Raw genomic sequence first — 22,712 nt, 5'->3', positions numbered from 1 at the left:
ATATTGAATGTTCTATTAACCTTTGCATGAATCTTTGAAAATATAATAAATGTTTTATTTGAGCACTCATAAACGCATTTTTCTATGTTCCCATGAGGCTTAACTCTTATCTTGCCCACCAAGATAGCATATCAAGATTGAGGTAATAAGACCTGATGAAACGCAGACTCAATATGCTACTGGAAGGTGCTATGCAAGACGGCAAGAGGAGAGAACATTCAAAAGTCCTGCGTCAGCTAGTATGCCTATGAACCACAAAATTGATCAGCATGAAAAGGTTTCTCTAAGAGTACAACAGTGGCACTTATATCTTGGCAGTAACCAAGAGCTATTTAATTGGACTGAAGGCCCACTGAAGAGGAGGGAAATCATGTCTGGCAATGAGGTCAGTCAATCTTCCAAGCTCTGTTTTAAGAACTTGACCTTTTGCAACTTGTTCTATCCTCAAAACATTCCTGAGATGGACACTATTGTTTCCATTCCATAACAGGAAAAGCCAAGGTTCGGAGAGGCAGGAAGGTAGAAAGCTCCACGCCAGTCTGAGATGCGTAGTGAGTTTGAAGTCTTGTATTGAGTCTCTGACAGAAAAATAGGTAAATAAAACCCAAAAGGAAAGGAGAGAGAAATTAGAACAGGCCCTTCCTGAGGCTCCACTGTCTCTTATTTTTTAATTATGTTTTGTTCATACCTGTTGCCTAAGTTAGTTTGAAGTTGTTTTTGTTTTGTTTTGTTTTTGTTTGTTTGTTTTTACTACCAACCAAACCCCAGACACAAGCGTTACTGACATATTTGAGGTTCATTCGTGTTCCGTTTAAGAGCGTGGCTTTACTCTTGCCTAACACATTGCATCACAGAAGGTAACCCTCAAGAGCTTAGGGGTTGTCTGGAAACACTGTGATTCTGCGAATGCCACAGGCCACACCCCAGGGGGTTTTGCAAGAGTCCCATGATTTCAGCATTATCAAAACTTCTTCCCTCATGAAACACCCTTCTGTGTCACGTCAGCTGTAAAAAGGTCTCCCTGCTCTTGCTACGGGAAAACTCGTGTGTAGAGTTGTTATGAGACCATCTACATTCCAGGGAAACAAAGGATCCTGCTAAGAGAAAGAGCATCTCTACACCACCGAATTAAGACCAAGGAGAAGCTGTGCCCACAGACCGCTTTCGTAAAGGAGGATGTGGCCAGGAGGCATTTGCACCACTCAGGAAATGTGTAAAGCACACCGTACTTATGCAAAGCGCCCCCAGAGAATGCGTGGGTGGGGTACATGAGCAGCACAGTCCTGTCTGGCTGCTCATGATGTGTGTTTACTCTACATGTATGCTATGGTAAGGACAATGTATGTACACAAGTATTTTACACGTATACACATAAGTGCATTTACGTATGAGTATGATACATACACATGTATACTTATATGTGTGCATACACATATACTGTATCTACAGCACAAAAAAAGAAATATTTATCATATGTGCATAGATATACTTCGAGTTCTGCTTTTTTTTTCACAAATGGGAAATTGTGCTCACTTTGAAGACAGCTGGCCAGTCAATGTTATGATCATAGGAAATGAGCATAGCCGGGATGGGAAAGCGTGGAGCTCTCAAGAAGACAATTTCACCACAACTGACAGGGGGTGTCGCCTTCCATGCACCCAGCCCACAGTCCTCAGAACCTGCCGGGAGACATCTCCCGTGTGTCTCTGCATCGTTTTGCAATAGGGAAACAAACGAAACTGAGAGCAGTTTTGAGGGCTGCTGCTAAAGGTAATGTTTCATAGAGTCCCGTGTTAAAACGCTGTGTGTGTGCAGGGGAATCACAAATATGGCATCTCCAGACTGCCTCTTGGGAGAGGATCCTCTGATTGTTGTAGTACAGGGTTCACATTAATTCAATCAGCCTGAGCAGTCACTTTCAGCCTGAACTGGAGTGTCACCAAGCTGCTCTGGGAGCTCATTTCCCATCTAAGCTCAGAAGCAGTGGCAGAGGAGCCCTTGAGTCTTGGTCTCTCCCAAAGCAAATCTGCCAGGCAGCCATGACAACTATCTTCTCTTTTCCACCCTCAGGCCTCTGTTTAGTGTCTCAGCATCTGAAAGCCTGTTCTAGAACTAGCAATGTCCTATGAATAATGATTTATCTACAAAGGACTACTTTGCACAATTACCAGGGGAACAAATTAAATTCTCCTCTGAGGTTAATTTAATCACACTACTTTCTTTTTGTTTGTCCAGGATGTTTAAACACTCAGAACATTTTAGATAATTCTAAACATATTGTTAACTTCTCTTCTGTGACATTGAAAAGGGACTTAAAATTCCAGCTGTTAGAAAAGGTGGGGTTTGAGAGAGGAGAGAGCATAAAGCAAGCCAGTACTTCAGTGGCTCTTTCTGGGAGCGATGCTAGTGATCTGTTTGACTCTTGCTTGCCAGGGTGTGTCTGTGCCTCCTCCTTACACATCCAGCCTCTGCTAAGGGCAAGGCCCATGGCTTTGATAGCAGCCCACCTCAGAGCTTCAGAGCCTTCTAGATGTAAAGTGGGTGGTGCTTTGAGCCGATGTTAAACCTAGTTCAATTAGGCTCATTTTCCTTTTGTTTTTTATTTGTGTTTCTGTTATTATTTTGTTTATTATTATTTTATTATTAATTATAATTTATTCGCTCTGTATCCCGGCTGTAGCTCCCTCCCTCATCTCCTCCCAGTCCCACCCTTCCTCCCTTTTCCCCACCTATGTCCCTCCCCTAGGCAGCTCAGTCTCCAAGTGGGTTCCCTAGTAAGGGGAACAGGAACAGTCTCTGGCATGAACTCAGTTGCCTACTCTTTGATCACCTCCCCCTGGTGAGGTGCCCTTACCAGGCCACAGAGAAAGAGGATCCAGACAGTCCTAATGGAACCTGATAGGCTAGGGGCAGAGTGTAGGGGAGCCCTATCAGTGGGCTCGTTTTCTTAAGTACAGGGAGGTTTGAGAGCATGAAGCCCATAGAAGTTGTTTAGTAAATAGACCATGCTCACACTACTGTAGAGTCTGGGAACTGGGCCAAACTTCAGACATTCAGCATTTATGACAATAACAAAGGCACAGTGTAAGAGTCTGGTTAACAAAAACTGTCCAGAGTTCCAAGGACTCTTCTTAGGTCAGGGGTCTACATAAATAATGCAGCCTCAAGCCATACCCTTAGGTTACAACTGGAGATCAGAAGGAAGTCCATGGTACTCTGTGGCCTCATTCCATCTCTCCTTGCTCCTGCAACAGCCCCAGCCTTCCTGGCCTACAGCCCCTTCACAGGAAGGATTAGGTAATAAATCCAAATTCATGCAAATTCACAATACCTGCCTTTGTTTCTTTGTTGGATGAAGTTTGTCTGGGAGGAGGTGTTGGGAGCGAGAAGAAACAGAGGAGTGGGTCAGAAATAAGAGCAAAAAAGTAGGATGTATCATTAAAATAATAATAATTTATAAATAAAATATCATTCTATATTTTGTGGTCCGGGAATGTGCAAAAAGTTTAATGAATTTTCACTAAATTTTGAGGCTGGACAAGATGATCTGAGTTAAATTCAGCCCTAACCTTGCCTCAGGGCTGACAATGAGACTCCCTAACAACAAGAATGAAAAGAGCCCATGACCTTCAGCAAGGCTTACACAGAGATTCAATAAGAGACTGTAAGAACCCAGTGTGAGTGCTATGTGGCCTAACAGTGTTCTGGGGGTCTGTGTGGAGGCCCGTTTGATCAGATGCTGTAAGACATTGAACGCAAGTCCACGCACCAGGCTCCAGAGCAAGGAATCATGGGAATTGGCTTATTTAATAGCTAACTATCCATGCCAGGCCTGATGGCAATCTGCCTTTAATCCCAGCACTCAGGAGGCAGAGGCAGGTGGTTCTCTAAGTTGGAGGCCAGCCTGGTCTACAGAGCTAGTTCCAATACAGCCAGGGCTACACAGAGAAACCATGTAAAAGAAAAAAAAAATATGCTAATCGTCCAGCCAAACATCAAGCATCACTGGGAGCTCAGCTAAGAATAACAACCAGTGCACAAATCTGCTAAAGGACAAAGATGACCAGGTCCATTCCATTGCCTTCTATAGGTGTGTGGATTTATTTCTGGGTCTTCGATTCGGTTCCATTGGTCGACTTGTCTGTTTTTATTCCAATACTGTGCAGTTTTTATTACCATTTCTCTGTAGTACAACCTGAAATCAGGGATGGCAGATACCTCCACAAGTTCTTTTATTGTAAAGGGTTGTTTTTGCTATCCTGGGTTTTTTGTTGTTGCTGTTTTGTTTGTTTTTTTTTTCATATGAAGTTGAGAATTGCTCTTTCAAGGTCTGTAAAGAACTGTGTTGGAATTTTGATGGGAATTGCATTGAAGCTGTAGATTGCTTTTGTTATGATGGCCATTTTTACTATGTTAATCCATGAGCATGGGAGATCTTTCCATCTTCTGATACCTTCTTTACTTTCTTTCTTCACAGACATGAAGTTCCTGTCATATGGGTCTTTAAATTCCTTGGTTAGAATTATACCAAGATATTTTATATTGTTTGTAGCTATTGTGAAGGATATTGTTTCCCTAATTTCTTTTTCAGCCCATTTATCGTTTGTTGCATTTACAACAAATGGTGCTGGTCTAACTGAGTGTCTACATGTAGAAGAATGCAAATAGATCCATACTTATCACCTTGCACAAAACTAAAGTCTAAGTGGATCAAAGACCTCGACCAGATGCACTAAATCTACTACAAGAGAAGGTGAGGAATAGCCTTGAATGCATTGGTATAGGAGACAACTTCCTGACTACAACCCCAACAGCTCAAGTACTAAGATCAACAATTAATAAATGAGACCTCATGAAACTGAAAATCTCTGGAAAGCAAAGGACACAGTCAATAAAACAAAAAGGCAACCTACAAATTGGGGAAAGATCTTCACAAATCCAACATTCAATAGAGAACTAATATCCAAAATATATGAAGAACTCAAGAAATCAAACACCATCAAACCAAATAATCCATTTGGTTTTTAAAATTGGGATACATAGTTAAACAAATAATTCTCAATTGAGGAATCCCCAACGGCCAATAAACACTTAAAGAAATGCTCAGTGTCCTTAGTCATCTGGAAAATGCAAATCAAAATGACTCTGAGATTCCATCATATACCCACCAGAATGACTAAGATCAAAACTCAAGTGACAATACATGCTGGCAAGGATGTGGAGCAAAAGGAACACTCCTCCATTGCTGGTGGGAGTGCAAATTTGTACAACCACTTTGGAAATCAATCTGGTGGTTTCTCAGAAAATTAGAAATAGTTCCACCTCAAGACCCAGCTATACCTCTCTTTGGCATATACCCAAAATATGCTTCACCAAACCACAAGGACATTTGCTTAATGATGTTCATAGCAGCTTTACTCATAATAACCAGAAACTGGAAACAACTCAGATGTCCCTCAACCAAAGAACAGATGAAAAAAAAAAACTGTGGTACATTTACACAATGGAATATACGCAGATTTTTTTAAAGGACATCATGAAATTTATAGGCAAATGAATGGAACTAGAAAATATCATCCTGAGAGAGGCAACCCAGACCCAGAAAGACATATATGGTATATACTCACTTATAAGTGAATATTAGCCATATAGTACAGGATAAGCATGCTACAACCCACAGACCCAAATAAGCTAAGTAACAAGAAAGGCTCAAGGGAAGGTGCTTGAATATTGATGGAGACACAGAAGTCATGCTCAGTAAGTCTGCATATGGCACAATAGTAAATGAGACTTAATGACAGAGAGTACCAGTCCTTGTCACTAACAATAGAAGTGAGGGTCACTGTCAACCATCTCTGAAAAGCTGCTGCTCTCTCCCACTCATCAATACTTCCACTGCAGTATTGTGGAAAGTACTGCTTTCTCTTCCACATCAAGCTAGTTAAAAAGCATCTAAAATGTTGTGCTTGACTCTGGAACAGTCCACCATAAGCAGTCCCAGAAAAGCAGAAGCTCTTTGAAAAGAAATAGAATCCAAGCAGTTATTTTGGGTGGTCAGGAATACCATTCATCCACAGATACAAGAAGGATTGTCATGTGAACTGGGAAACATATTTGCTCTGCTTCAGCCTCCAAACAAAAAGCAAAATGAGTGTTTGAAAGAATGGAGGAGAGGATAATAAAGCAAATGGATATCAGTTTGCCTCCATTAACAGAGAGTAATGAAACTATCCTGCTGGATGTGGTGGCATACACCTGTAATCAGAGCCAGGAAGACTTCTGCGAGTTCAAGACCAGCCTAGTCTACACAGTGAATTCTAGGCCAACTGGCTCTACATAGTAACTTCTAGGCCAACCTAATCCACATAGTGAGTTCTGGGGTAGCTTGGTCTACATAGTAAGTTCTAGACCAGCCTACTCTACATAGTGAGACCTAGCCTATATAGTAATTTTTAGGCAAACATAATTTACATAGTAAGTTCTAGGGTTGCCTGGTCAACATAATGAGTTCTAGACCAGCCTAGTCTACACAGTGAATTTTAAGACAGCTTGGTCTACGTAGTGAGTTCTAGATCAGCCTAGCCTACATAGTAACTTCTAGGTCAACATAATTTACATAGTGAGTTCTAGGGTTGCCTGGTCTACATGGTGAGTTCTAGACAAGACTAATCTAAATAGTGAGTTCTAGGACAAACAAGGCTACCTAGTGAGACCCTGTCTCAAAAAAACTTGTTGTTTCTAGGAAAATGAATGGAACTGGAGATTATTAAATTACATGAATTAAGACAGACTCAGACAAATGTTGTATGCTATATTTGATATCACTTGGGAATCTTAATTTTATATAGACATACAAAATCATGTATGTATGTATGTATGTATGTATATAAAATGAAAGTAGAAGTGACAGTGTCCAGGGATGAAAAGAGACTAACATGAGGAGTTAGGAGAGAGGGAAGGTAAAAGCATGTTAGGAAACACAATCAACATATTTCATATGCTTGTGTTAAAATGTCCTTATAAAGCCTGGTAATATGTAGAGTTAATATATATATATATATATATATATATATCAATTAAATACATTATCCAAAGGCAGCACAGTGTTTAGGGGGCTAGTGACTCCCCCTATTCTAGAAGGTTATAAACACGATTAGAATATATATAGAATTCTGTAGGAAAGTAAGCAGGGAAAGTTTTTAAAAGTAACTCTCCATTAAGCTTCAATGACCATAAGCTAACTTGGCAGTACTAGAGAGGCCAGCCAGGTTTTTCCTTTTATATAAAGCAATTCTCTGGGGATATGGCTCAGCAGTTATGATGGTCTACTATTCTCGCAGAGGTTTTGAGCTCAGTTCCCAGGACCTGACAGGGCAGCTCACAACCGCCTATAATTCCAGCCCTAGATGATCCAGTAAGTTTTCCTGGCCTTTGCAGGCCATCAGCACCTACCCACACATAAACACATGTAACCAAAAACAACAACAACAAAAATACATCTTCAAAACAACCTTCTGTCCCTGTACTTTGCCACAACTGACACAGAACAGTATCACCTCGCCTACTTATCTCCATGGCACCTGGACATCTAAAGCTGGACCCACAAGTTTACAACCAGGAAGGCATACGTGAAACCAGAGCAGTCAGGACACATCTGGCCTAAGGTACCCGCAGCTACTGATTCAAATCACCAGTCCAGACATGTAAATCATTTGCTCTACTAAGTTTAATTCCCCAAGAACTTCCCATTCATCAAGCCAGAACACTCTCGGGATGCTGCACACACAGCCTTTCAACTACCATGTCACCTAACACTCATGTCACACAAAGCCACATAAACATACAAACAGCTCCAAAGCAGCACACTTGTTAAGTGTTAAAACTGAAATTTAAGTCCTACTAGCTTGTCTATGTCACATCTATAAGCTCAGTACTGGAAGGCTGATGCAAGAGGATGGCTGTGAGTTTCAGACCAACCTGGTCTGCATAGTGAGTTCCAGGACAGCCAGAGCTACAAAGTAAAACATTGTCTCAAAACTCAGAAACAACAAACACAACTTTTTTTGAGTTTATGTTAAGTGTTACCACCACGAAACAGTAAGTATAATAAGCAGTGTATATGTTAATTAACTTGATTTAACCATTCCACAATTTATATTTCAAAATATTTTACCACAAATATTTACAAAGAAGAAACATAGTCACATGAAAAACACAAAAATCTGAGCATTGGTAGTCGACACAAATTAGATACTATACTTTTATGCAAATAAGTTGATTGATCTTCTAACTACAAAATGTAAGGTATGACAATTACTGTGATTTTTAACAATCTGATCATAGAACCATATTGTTTGGGCTGATAAATAAAACTACAAAAGGTGATTTAAAAAAAAACCACTTGGTGACGGTTGGAGATAGTGGTTTTCCGTTAGCTTCGAAATTGTTACTAAGTTGCCCCACTTGGTTCATGTGGTGATTATCGGCCTGTTTCATAAGGGCACTGAATACAAAGGAAACTGAATTTGTGGTTGTCTTCACAGGGGCAGCTGCTTCTCTTCCTCTTCCTCTCCAGTCCTTTAGTGTTAGCTGAAATCCATCCGGAAGCAGCCAAAACAGAGCTCCTAAATTCTACCATCAGGGGTCACCTATCTTTATTCCTCTGGTTCCAATTATATGTTATCTCACAGAATAACATACAAATATATTTAAGAAAATATTAAGGTTTCTAAGACAATAAGCCAGAATAAAGCTTTCTTCTCTTAGGTTGTTTCTTTCGGGTTTCTTTTATTCAATCACAGCAGTGACAAGAGCTGTTCTCCAAAAAAAGGAGAGTAACTTCAGTCAAAAATATTACTTTACAAAACTGGTCATTCACAACAACACAGCCTGAAATCTGACACCCCACGCAATGCAGAGCCAGGCAGGGCAGGTCCTGCTGTAGTAGCAGCAGCACAATTCATTACAGCTCCTGAGCACAGTTGCCCAATGGCTATCAGTGCGAGGAATCAGACGCTCTCTTCGGCCTTGACACATTTCAGACACTGAGACAGTGTTGAGCAAGTAGAGCCCAAATATAGTTGCTAATCATATGAGTAACATTTCCTTTAATGTGACCAAACTGTGCCTCTCTATCAGTGGTTCTCAACCTATAGGTTGGGAACCCCTTTGGGAGGTTGAATGACGCTTTCACAGGGGTCACCTAAGACCATCTGAAAACACAGATTATGCTTCATAATAATAGCAAAAGCACAGGTGTGAAGTAGCAACAAAAATAATTTTATGGTTGGAGGTCATCACAATACGAGAAACTGTGTTAAAGGATAACAGCATTTGGCAAGCGGAGAACAAATGCCCTACGTGATGGAGTGTGCTTTGAGAGATTTGCCAGTTAGCTGGGAGAATGTGAATGCTGCAAGTACGCCTACAAGATCTTTACCAATGCAGCCAAGCCTGTGTGTAGTGCTGCGGCTCTGTGCTTGGTGTGTCGTGTTGGCCATCAGAAGCTCTTGGAACTTATCATGCCAGGACTCAGGCCTGTGTTACTTCCTGCATATATGAACTTGGTAAGATGTTATACTCATTATAATGTTGATAACATTTGGTAGCATTACACTTGCTGAGTTTATAGTAATCTAAGCATTCCATCCTGTAGAGTTGTACCTCACTGTTTGATGTCTGACCAAATAGTCAAACTTTCCTACATTCCTAGTTTGTAAGGGAAGGTGCTATGCCTGCAGGGTGATAATCTATGGCTGGGTAATATAGAGTATATCCTAACGTCAGTGATGAGTTTGAAAGTAAGGCATCATAATTTGAAAATAATATTTTGCATGTCATGTATAGCCTAGTGGGTTGTAAAAGGGGAGAAAGAACAAAACCACTTTCTTAAGGTCCTCCAGCTACTTAAGATCAACAGGGTTTTTCCGTGGTTCTCAATCCCCTTGCACCCACCTGCAGAACCTTTACTTCCCATTTCCTGAGATGCCCCCTTCCTCAAGCTTCCAGCTTCCTGTCCTTAGAAATTGCTCTCCTTCCCCTCTTAGGCTCCCCCTTCCCGCTGTCTCACCAGCCCAGAGTAGCTGCCCCTCACTGCACAGCCAGCCATCACCCCCAACAACTTCCACATTTCTCTCAGTGTCATATATCTCCTCCTATGAAGACATTCCGAAATCGACAACTCTTGCCACAGCCAGGCTCTGCTCCAAGCTGCAGTCTATTTAATCTGTAGGCCAAATAGAATCTTATTTTAGTTGGAGGCTCCCAGCCACTCTGAGCCAGTCACCTTATACACAAACTACAGGGGCGGCCCTTGCATTGGGACAGCAAATGCGCATCACTGCGCACCACGCTTCTTCATAAAGCATCTTCCTCTCTCATTTCACATGGCACACTCAACCCTTGCTCTACACTGCCCTTCCTGACCCTGGCAATACAAATGACTATGCAAGACTGAAACCATTCCCCATTTCCTCGACCAAAAGTTGCTCCAAAAGTTTTACTGGCATGGAGTTCTCTCTTCCCTGGCATTATAGGCCATATAACAAAATGAAAAATTTGAATCTCCTTTTCATTCTCACTGTTGGCTTATCTGGTGTTCTAGCCTTCTCTTCCTGTGTAGATTGCACATGCTCCTTGAAAATGGGAAGCAGAATCCAGAATTTTCCTTGCTGGATAATCCCACTGGCCTGGAACACACTGCTAGTGTAAGCAGACAGGCCCCGTATGGTTCAAGGTCACTCGAAATTACCCCACCTGAGGGGCTGGGAAGATGGCTCAGTAGTTAAGAACATTGTCTGCTCTTCCAAATGACCAGGGTTCAATCCCCAGCACCCACATAACAGCTCACAACTGTCTGTAGCTTTAGTGCCAAGGGATCTCTTACACCAACCAATGCACGTAATATAAAATTAAATAGATTTTTAAAAATACCTCACCTATTTCACTTTCCTCACATACTCTTTATCTCCTTGAGGTTGGTGTTCTGTTTGGACACTATCTCAAATCTTCTTTGAGAAAAAATACAAACATAAATACATGTTGCTAGGTAGAGAGCAGGCACACTAGGAATACTGAACTTTGAAAAACATTTGTTGGGTGGAGGGAAGTCGAAGATGGCAGCGCCGAGAGGACACTGTGTCTGAAGAGCAGGACATCAGTGACTGCACAGCGACCAACAGGCTGAGTTCTGTTTGTGTTTCCCAGGTGAGAGGAAACCCCACAGTGTGGAAAACAATCAGGTCCATTCTCAGGTCACCCATATTCCTGAGGTGAGCTGTAGCAATACCTGAAAGGCACCAGCCATTTGGTGACCATACCCAAAAAGCTGAGGAGGCCTCCTTCAGGAAAAACCATCTTCCTGCCAAGGGGATTCTCCCAACCCTAGGACTCCAGGAGGCACCAGAAACTAACAGCCAATACCTGAGATAGCCCGATGATTTGAGGCCAGTATAAAAGATCAACCAACAAAAGCCAACGCAATATGGCATTTCCAGAACCCAGTTATCCAGGGGCAAGCAGCTCTGGACAGCCTATCATAAGCAAAATTCAAGAAGATGACCTTGTATCTATGCTTGTGAAGAGGATAAAGGAGGAAACAAATAAAATGCATAAAGAATTAGAGGAAGATAAAGTCAAAAGAGTTATGGCCATCCATAAAGAAACACAGGAAGATGCAGTTTGTGGCCTTCAGAGAAGAAATGATTAAATCACTGAAAGAAATAAAAGAAACAGGAATGTTCAAATAAACAGGTGAAAGAATTGAAGAAAAAACAGGAACATATAGTCAGACAGGTGAAGGAAATCAACAAAATAACTGAGGATCTGAAGATAGAATTGGAAAAAATTAAAGAAAACACAAACAGAGAAAATCATGGAGAGAAAAAGAACTTAGGGAAGAAAAAAGGAAATACAGAGGTAAGCATAACCAAAAGACTACAAGAGATGGAAGAAAGAATCTCTGGTGTAGAAGATTCGATGGAAGAAGTCCATGCATCCATCAAAGAAAAGGTAAAATCTAAAAAATTCCTGACACACATTGTCCAAGAAATAAAAAAAAAAAAAAACTAAGAATAATAAGAGTAGAGGAAAAAGAAGATTCCCGTCTCCAGGGCCCAGAAAATATTTTCAACAAAATCACATAAGAAAATTTCCCCAATTTGAGAGGCCTATAAGCATACAAGAGGCCTGTACAGAACACCCAATGAATTAGACCAGAAAATAAAATCCTCAATAATCAAATAATCAAAACAGTAAGTATACAGGACAAAGAAAAAAATACCAAAGCTGCAAATGAAAAGGGCTAAGTAACATATAATGGCAAAACCATCATAATCACACCTGACTCCACAACAGAGACTATGAAAGCCTGAAGGGCCTGGACAGATATCATACAGACCTTAAGAGAACACAGATGTCAGCCCAGGCTACTATGCCCAGCAAAACTCTCAGTCATTTTTATAGATGGAGAAAACAAGTTATTCAACAACAAAAAAAATTTAAACAATACCTACACACAAATGCAGCATTACAGAAGATACTAGAAGGAAAAATAAAACCCTGGAAAGCTAATTACATTCAGGAAAACACAGGAAATAAATAACCTCACTACAGCAAAACTAAAAATAGCCAAGCACACAAACACACTTCCACAACCAACAGCAAAATCAAAGCATCTAATAGCCACTGGTCATTAATCTCTCTCAACATCAATGGACTCAACTCTCCAATAGAAAGACTAACAGAATGGAAGCATAAACAAGACCCAACAATCTGTTGCATATAAGAAACACACCTAAGTCACAAAGATAGACATTACCTAAGAATAAAGGGCTAAAAGATGGTTTTCCAAGCAAATGGACACAAGAAGCAAACAAGAGTAGCCATTTTAATATCTAATAAAATAGATTTCAACCAAAATTAATCAAAAGAGATGGGGAAGGTCACTTCATACTCATCAAAGGAAAATTCCACCAAGAAGACATCACAATTCTGAACATCTATACCACAAATACAAGGGCACCCACATTTGTAAAAGAAACATTAATAAAACTGAAACCACACATAGATCCCCACACATTAATAGTGGAAGACTTCAACACTCTACTATCAAAAAAGGACAGGCCAACAGAACAGAAATCAAGCAAAGAAACAATGACTCTAACAGAGGTCATGAATCAAATGGACCTAACAGACATCTACAGAACCTTTCACCCAAACACAAAAGAATTTACCTTCTTCACAACACCTCATGGAACCTTCTCCAAAATAGACCATATAGTTGGCCACAAAGCAAACCTCAACAGATACAAGAAGATTGAAATAATCCCTTGTATCCTATCTGACCACCATGGACTAAAGCTGGACCTCAACAACAACAGAAATAGCAAAAAGCCTACACACGTATGGAAACAGAACAACTGTCTACTCAATGACAGCTGGGTCAGGGAAGAAATAAAGAACGAAATTAAAGACTTACTAGAACTCAATGAAAATGAAGGCACAACATACCCAAACTTATGGGACACAATGAAAGCAGTGCTAAGAGGAAAGTTCATAGCACTAAGTGCCTTCAAAAAGAAATTTGAAACATCTCATACAAGCAACTTAATGGCTCACCTCAAAGCCTTAGAAAAAAAAGAAGAAAAAGCTGACACACCCAAGAGGAAATAATCAAACTCAGGGCTGAAAGCAATAAATTAGAAACAAATAGAACAATTCAAAGAATCAATGAAACCAAGAGCTGGTTCTTTGAGAAAATCAACAAGATAGATAAATCCTTAGCCAAACTAACAAAAAGGCAGAGAGACACTATCCAAATCAACAAAATCAGAAAGGAAAAAGGGACATAACAACAGACACTGAGGAAAGTCAAACAATCATTAGATCTTATTTCAAAAGCCTATATGCCCCGGCCCAGACGTAGCCCATGGCAGCTCAGTATCCAAGTGGGTTTCCCTAGTAAGGGGAACAGGGACTGTCTCTGACATGTACTTAGTAGCTAGCTCTTTTACCTCCTCACCCCCAGTAGGAGGAACAACCTAACTAGGCCACAGAGGAGGACAATGCAGACAGTCCTGGTGAAACCTGCTAGGGTCAGATGGAAGGGGAGGAGGACCTCCCCTATCAGTGGACTTAGAGAGGGGCAGGGAGGAAATGAGGAAGGGAGGGTGGTATTGGGAGGGAATCAGGGAGGGGACTACAGCTGGGATACAAATAAATTGTAAATTATAAATTGTAATTAATATAAAAAATAAAAATTTACAAATAAAAAAATAAAACAAAAGCCTATACACCAGAAAATTTGAAAATCTAAATGAAATGAACAATTTTCTTGAACAATTCCACTTACCAAAGCTGAATCAAGACTAGGTAAATAAATTAAATAGCCCTATATTCCCTAAGGAAATAGAAGCTGTCATCAAAAGTCTACCATCCAAAAAAAGCCCAGGGCCAGATGGTTTCAGCACGGAATTCTACCAGACCTTCAAAGAAGAGCTAACACCAATACTCTTCAAAATAGAAACAAAAGGAACATTATCAAACTCATTCTATGCAGCCACAGTCACGTTGCTACTTAAACCTCACAAAGACCAAATAAAGAAAGATAATTTCAGACCAATCTCCCTTATGAACATTGATGCAAAAATACTCAATAAAATTCTCACAAACCAAGAACACATCAAAGATATCATCCACTATGACCAAGTAGGCATCACCCCAGGTATGCAGGGGTGGTTCAATATATGGAAATCCATCAAAGTAATCCACCATATAAACAAACTGAAGGGGGAAAAATAACCACATGATAATCTCCTTAGATGCTGAAAAGGCATTTGATAAAATCCAACATTCATTTATATTTAAAGTCCTGGAGAAATCAATGATACAAGGCACTCATACAAGTAAAGGCAATATACAGCAAGCCTATAGCCAACATCAAACTAAACGGAGAGAAATTTAAATCAATCCCAACAAAATCAGGGATGAGGCAAGGCTCCCCACTCTCTCCCTATCTCTACAACACAGTTCTTGAAGTCCTTGCTAGAGCAATAAGACAACTAAAGGAGACCAAGAGGACTCCGTTTCAAAAGGAAGAAGTCAAAATATCACTATATACAGATGATATGATAGTAAACATGAGCGACCCCAAAAATTCAACCAGAGAACTCCTTCAGCTCATAAACACCTTCAGCAAAGTGGCTGGATACAAAATTAACTCAAAAAAATCAGAAGCCCTCCTGTATACCAAAGACAAAAGGGCCAAGAAAGAAATAGAAAAACAACACTCTTCACGATAGCCACTAATAACATAAAGTACCTTGATGTGACTCTAACCAAGCAAGTGAAAGACCTGTTTGAAAAAAAAAAATCAAGTCTCTGAAGAAAGAAATAGAAGATATCAGAAGATGAGAAGATCTCCCATACCCATGGCTTGGCAGGATTAACATAGTAAAAATGGCCATCTTACCAAAAGCAATCTACAGATTCAATGCAATTCCCATCAAATTACCAACACAATTCTTTACAGACCTTGAAAGAAACATTCTCAATTTCATATGGAATAACAAGAAACCCAGAATCACTAAAACAATCCTCTACAATAAAAGATCTTCTGGAAGTATCTCCATCCCTGATCTCAAGCTGTACTATAGAGCAACAGTAACAAAGACTGCATGGTACCAGCATAGAAACAGAATGGTGGATCAATGGAATTGAATTGAAGACCCAGAAATAAACCCACACACTTATGTACACCTGATTTTTGACAAAGAGTCCAAAACAATACACTGGAAAAGAGACAGCATCTTCAACAAATGGTACTGGTCTAACTGGTTATCTACATGTAGAAAAATGCAAATAGATCCATACTTATCACCCTGCATAAAACTAAAGTCCAAGTGGATCAAAGACCTCAACATAAAACCAGGCACACTAAACCTGTTAGAAGAAAAAGTGGGGAAGAGCCTTGAACTCATTGGCATGGGAGACAACTTCCTGAAAAGAACACCAACAGCACAGGCTCTAACATCTACAATCAATAAATGGGACTTCATGAAACTGAAAAGCTTCTGTAAAGCAAAGGACACTATCGTCAAAACAAAAGGACAGCCTACAGATTGGGAAAGGATCTTCACCAACCCTATATCTGACAAAGGGCTATTATCCAGAATATATAAAGAACTCAAGAAGTTAAACAGCAACAAATCAAGTAATCCAATCAAAAAGTGGGGACAGAGCTAAACAGAGAATTCTCAACAGAGGAATATCGAATGGCAAAGAAACACTTAAAGAAATGTTCAATGTCTTTAGTCATCAGGGAGATGCAAATCAAAATGACCCTGAGAGTTCACCTTACACCCATCAGAATGGCTAAGATCAAAAACTCCAGTGACAACACATGCTGGAGAGGATGTGGAGAAAGGGGAACCCTCCTCCATTGCTGGTGGGAATGTAAACCACTTTGTACAACCACTTTGGAAATCAATCTGGTGCTTTCTCACACAATTAGGAAGAGTGCTTCCTCAACATCCAGCTATACCACTCCTGGGCATATATACAAAAGATACTCAAGTATGCAACAAGGACATTTGCTCAACCATGTTTGTAGCAGTTTTATCTGTAATAGACAGAAGCTGGAAACAACCCAGATGTCCCTCAATTGAGGAATGGATACAAAAATTGTGGTACATTTACACAATGGAATGCTACTCAGCAATTAAAAACAAGGAAATCATGAAATTTGCAGGCAAATGGTGGGAACTAGAAAAGATCATCCGAGTGAGGTATCTCAGAAGCAGAAAGACGCACATGGTATATACTCATAAGTGGATATTCATCATATAATATAGGATAATCATACTAAAATGTGTACACCTAAAGAAGTTAAGCAAGAAGGAGGACCCTGGGTAAGATGATCAATCCTCATTCAGAAAGGCAAATGGGAGAGACATCAAAAGAGTGAAAAAACAGGAAACAGGACAGGAGCCTACCACTGAGGGCCTCTGAAAGACTCTATCCAGCAGGGTATCAAAGCAGATGCTGAGACTCATAGCCAACTTTGGGCAGAGTGCAGGGAATCTTATGAAAGAAGGGGGAGATAGAAAGTCTGAAGGGGACAGGAATTTCAAAAGGAGAGAAAAAAATTCATGCCCAGGGGTCTTTTCTGAGACTGAAACTCCAACCAAGTACCATGCATGGAGATAACCTAGAACCCCTGCACAGATGTAGCCCATGGCAGCTCAGAATACCAAGAGTGCCCCCCAATAAGGGGAACAGGAACTGTCTCTGACATGAACTCAGTGGCTGGCTCTTTGATGACCTCCCCCTGATTGGGGAGCAGCCTTATCAGACTACAGAGGAAGACAATGCAGCCTGATGAGACCTGATACACTAGGATCAGATGTAAGGGAAGGAGGACCTCGCCTATCAGTGGACTGGGAGAGGGAAATAGAAGAACAAGTAGGAGAAAGGGTGGGATTAGGAGGGGACAAGGGAGGGGGCTACAGCTGGGATACAAAGTGAATAAACTGTAATTAATAAAAAAATAAATTTTAAAAATAGAAAAACATTTGTGTTTCTATTTTTAAAATACAGTCAGTCATATATCTATTCACAAAACATTTTATTCCTGATCCAATTGGTCTCATAGAAACACAGGCACATCATGTGAACTTGGAGAGGTCCACTGAATAGATCACACACAGAATGACAGCGACCCATAAAGAAATTATAAAATTTTAAGTTGGTAAATATTCTAATTATACTGATTGAATTATTATATCATATATATATATATATATATATACAGAAAACATCATATTGCACTCCATTGATATGTATAATTGTTATATGTTAATAATGTTTTAAAGATACACAAAATACCACAACACTCTTTTTTTGTGTGTCTGTATCTGTGTGTGTCTGAGTGTGTGTCTGTATCTGTGTGTGTCTGTGTGCCTGAGTGTGTCTGTGTGTGTTTGAGTGTGTGTCTGTGTGTGTCTGTATCTGTGTGTGTGTATATATCTGTGTGTTTCTGTGTGTCTGTGTGTCGGTGCATGTGTGTATGTGTGTGTGTGTGTGCCTCATACACAGGCTCTTCTGGTGGCAGATCCTCTGGAGCAGGAGTTACAGGCTCTGGTGAGCCATGTGGATCCTGGAACAGCAGCAAGTGCTCTTTCCCGTGGAGTCGTCTCTCCAGCCCCCAGCATCTCATTGTAATATAACTACAAGTGTTTTCATTAGTCTACCGTCCATTTTAAGCTCTTGGCTGCTTAGATAGCTTATGCAATTTAACATATTAAAAATTAACATGTATTACTTTTTATTATATTTTGATTTATTTGTTTGTTTGCTTGTAGAGAAAGGGGCACATACCACTAAACACATGTGGAAGTCAGAAGACAATTTGCAGAAATCAGTTCTGTTCTTCCACCATGTGGATCTTTGGGGTGAGACTCAGGCTGTCAGGCTTGGCACCAAGGGCCTTTACCCACTGAGCCATCTCAAGAGCCCGATAAATTTTAATATAGCTGTTTTACCACTTCTATTATTCAGTCCTATTATTAATAGGCAGCATGTTTTATTCTCACCCTTCCAGCGAGAATAATAATTTCCAGCCTTGGCCCTCTCTCCCTTCACTCTCCAATCCTACTTTGTTCTACATTTCTTGGCAATATGAAACTCCTCAAGTGATTTTACATTTCCCACCTTTACAGTCTCTCAATATCATCTCTTATTGACCAAACTAGCCAAAGTTGAAACCATTAACAGTGCCATTTTGTTTATATTCTAAATCCCTTAACTCTCAAAGGTGCTTGTAACTGCTTTCCAGGCCTGGGCTATGTCTTGCTGTGTGCTTTGCAGTTACAGTTTGTTGATGAACAACAGCTCTTGCTGTGTTGAAATGCTGTTCTTCAACCTTCAATGAGAGAAGCTTGCTTGGGCAGGCGTATGCTCATGGCTTTGCACCATTTACCTGAGCTTTATATACCCCCCCGCCATGTGTACAGATCTAAAGTGAGGCCAAGCCTTGTTCTGTAAAATCTAGAGCCCTCTACATTCTGTCATCTTTAGAGTATAAAAATATGGGCAGTTGGGTTGTGGACACCCCTCGGCAGTGAGAGCACTGCCTGGCTCCACTACTGAAGAATGGTCCCAGCTTCAGTTCCCAGCACCTTCCAAAAACAATTCCTTAACTTCCCAGAGTTGACATTATCAGACCCTGTATCGAAATAAAAATGAAATAGCCAACCCTACTTTGTAGTAGAACCAAATGAAAACAGTTTACCAATGTGCCGGGTGGGGCAGACTGCAAAGGGAGAGGAGAAAATGGAGGTTGGGGTGTTTGGTTGGGGACAGGGGCTGATTTTTGTTTTGCTTAGTTTTACTACACTTGTTTTTCTGTTTGTTCGTTTGTTTTCTAAGACTGTTCAAAGGAATGACATGTTATCATAGACAAAAATCATAGACTGTGGAAAGCAGCCAATGTGCAGAAATTCTGTACAGATGTATACAAAACTCTCAGTTTTGAACTGTTTGATTATGATGGGTTACTAGACGCAGCCCTATTTCCTTCTGGCTGGGTGTTCCGAAGACTGAAGATATATGCCAATCACCAAACTGCAGCAGGACTGACAGATTTTATCTAACTATGTAAATTTGAGAAAGTCACTTACATGGACTATTCTGTGACTCGATGTCTTCTTACACAAAAGGAGTTACAAAAGGTACTTGGATTTGGAAGATCACATGTGAGAGTATGGTAGTTTAGTGATATGCCTAGGACCATAACTTTTATTTGGTAAGCACTGTGAGTGTTAAAGTGTCATTGTTATTATCACGGCATTTACTGCTCTCACTGTCAACCGTGTATCTATCATGATCGATGGGGAGACTGGGGGAAACTGTCCTGCCTTTGCTGAGGTCTTGCCTAGAATAGGAAGCTGGCAAGTACCTCACTGGGTTGACATTCTTTGAGAATGGCGCATCCGAGAAGAAAGCTCCCCCACAGCCATTGTGTTCTTGTCATGTGACTCCCTCCCTTTTTCCCACAACTGCATCATCTGCATGGTTCATTATGAGACTCTGTCTCACGCTGTTCATTACTGAACATGGTTCCTGCTGGAAGTGGAACACTAACGAGTTTCCTCGCATCTTCTTACCACCACTGTGGCAAACAGCATACCCTAGCCATGCCCTGCAGGGACCCCCAAACTCACATGCCCACAGCTCCACTAGCTTTAAAAGTAAAGTCCATGATTAAGGCTGGCACATAAGAAGCATCTAATAGATCAGCAGTTCTCAACCTGTGGATGGCAACTCCTCTGGGGGTCCAGCAGCTCTTTCACGGGAGTCACCTAAAAGCACTGGAGAACACATGTGCTTACGTTGCAGTTCATAACAGCAGCAAAATTAAAGTTATGAAGTAGCAATGAAAAATATTTTATGGTGTGGGGTCACCACGACATAAGGAACTGTGTTAAAGGGGAACAGCATTAGGGAGGTTGAGAACCACTTGATAGGTGCGGTTGTAATTCTTATCAAAGACTTTGTTCAAAATAATCTCATTTAATCCTTCAGTAAGTGAGCCTAGCAGAAAGTTTCCCACGGTTTGTGGGTGAAATACGTGATTCTCAGAAGAATAAACCAATCAGATCACAAGTCCTAAGAGAAAGGGTTCAAAGTGTGGTTCCCATCTTCACCCCAAGTGCTCTTTCAGCCACACTCATAAACTCTCTGCTATTTTTCTTTTCATCTTTTCCACGAAAGGACTGAGTTCATGACTATTTTCTTTTCAGTCTTTTGGTGGGATTATCACTCCTCCAGTGAATATGGACATTTTCCCTGGGATCTCTCCAAATTCACTTCCATTAAAGCTGGGCAAGACTGAGCAGATACCTAAGGGAGTTGGCCACTTCTCATTTAGTAAGCAGCCATAGGTTCAATTCCTACATGTGCTGAGACTAACTCATAGCCGTTGTGTGCTTTTGTACCTTAGTCCTCACAAAGGCTCTATGATGTCACTGCTTTTAATTAGCCCCAAAGAGACCAAGAGAGCTACAGCTCACATTCTGCTGGAGATGCCCAGGAAAGACCGTGTGCTCTTCAGGCCCTTCCGAGCCATATTGCTGCCCACTAGAAATGAATCCCTATGACCCCACACGTGCAGCTTCTCACTGTACACATCTGTTGTCCTCCTTAGAGCTGCAGGCTTCTACTTGATGCATTTTTAGTCTAAGGCAGAGCAGACAGATAGACTCTGCTCTGGCCCCAGGGTACTGATATAGTGCCTGGTGCTAGTAGGAAACCCAACAGAAACCACAGCCACACATTTTCGAGCTTTTGTTCATATCACCTCTACATCATGATGACACTATTAGTTTTAAAGGACAGACCTAAAGCATGTATGACAAACTGTTACTGCTTACTCAGCCTGGGTGGGGGGCTCAAGGGTGTCATGTTATCTTCTATATATTTATAAGACTGAAATATCTCATAGGTTACATAAAAATAATACCACAGAATAATCTTACAAAATATGGCATTCCCTATATTCACAAAATAAAAATATTTGGTATACAGTGGGAAACGATTAAATGTAGCTAAGTATTTAAATACATAGTTACCCCCACAATAAGTTATATATAACAGATTTTTCCCAAGATCTTAAAATATACACATGTAGCCTGGCCAGATGGCTCAGTAGGTAAAGGCACATGCCACCAAGCCTGGCAACCTAAGTTCTACCCAGAGACCTTCAAGGTGGAAGGAGAGAGCAAGCTCTCACAAGTTGTCCTCTGACCTACACAGAGAGACAGACAGACACACAGACATACAGACTGGAATCTTATATCTGTAGAGCAGTCCATTACAGATATAGGATTACCTAAAGCAAGGATGTGATAGCGCAATGTCAAGTTTGCTCATTACCTTATGTCACACTGCACAGAGTGACATTCATTACCTGAAGTAACCCCTTCCATTCTAAGAAACACAGCATCATCTTAAAAGAGGGATCTTTCCCTCAAGGACAAAGTTGCTTTAAACACACTTACAAGACTGATAAATAAAGTTAGAGCTTCAATATATTGTTTCACAACGAGAAACAAAATCCAAACTCCTTGTGTGAGAACCTACACAGAAAGTCGAGTTATGATGACAAGTCTATACGACCAACACACAGGACAGAAGAGTTGCTGAGCACCTCTGCTAGGGGTTCCACAGCAATGAGTTGCAGTGTTGGCGCATGCATTTATGTATTCTGACTATGACCTGCTAATAGGAACAAGATACCACAGTGTTCCTTGACCAAAACTCTCCTTCCTTAGGCAATGCCTGTGTGTACATTTGAACTAACAGTTCTCATTATTCTCTTTGTAAACATAGTTGTTCACCTTGTAGGAGCCCCATCCTGCATATGCTTCCCACATTTCCCAACAATGCTTAGAGAAAATCCTCAAACTCTGCCCATCAGTAATCAGCCCCTACCCTCACTTTCTCATCAATTGATAGCTTAATAGCCCAGTCTCAATTTTTTCCCAGCATATTCTACTACCTAAATGGGCATCAAAATGAACTATGCATAAGTTCTTGAGAAAAAATGCACTTTATTGCCTTCCCATGCCCACCAAGCTGTTAGAGCAGAAGAGAAATAACACATGGAAGCACATGGTACCGTGCTTTTAAGATGGGCTGACGAGGAAAGCTTTTCA

The 22,712-nt window shown here is 40.7% G+C and overlaps 1 protein-coding gene across 2 annotated transcripts in view; it reads right to left on the bottom strand.

Annotated features, from left to right (window-relative positions):
* Atp8b4 (ATPase phospholipid transporting 8B4 (putative)) overlaps positions 1-22,712 on the bottom strand; it is a 175,575-nt gene that overhangs the window by 141,371 nt on the left and 11,492 nt on the right. The gene's annotated exons all lie outside the window — the stretch shown is intronic.

Source organism: Meriones unguiculatus, chromosome 18 (assembly GCF_030254825.1).
Source record: "Meriones unguiculatus strain TT.TT164.6M chromosome 18, Bangor_MerUng_6.1, whole genome shotgun sequence".
Taxonomy (NCBI): Eukaryota; Metazoa; Chordata; class Mammalia; order Rodentia; family Muridae; genus Meriones; species Meriones unguiculatus.
The sequence above is the reverse complement of the archived record's forward strand: the minus strand, read 5'-3'. Positions and strand labels throughout refer to the sequence as shown.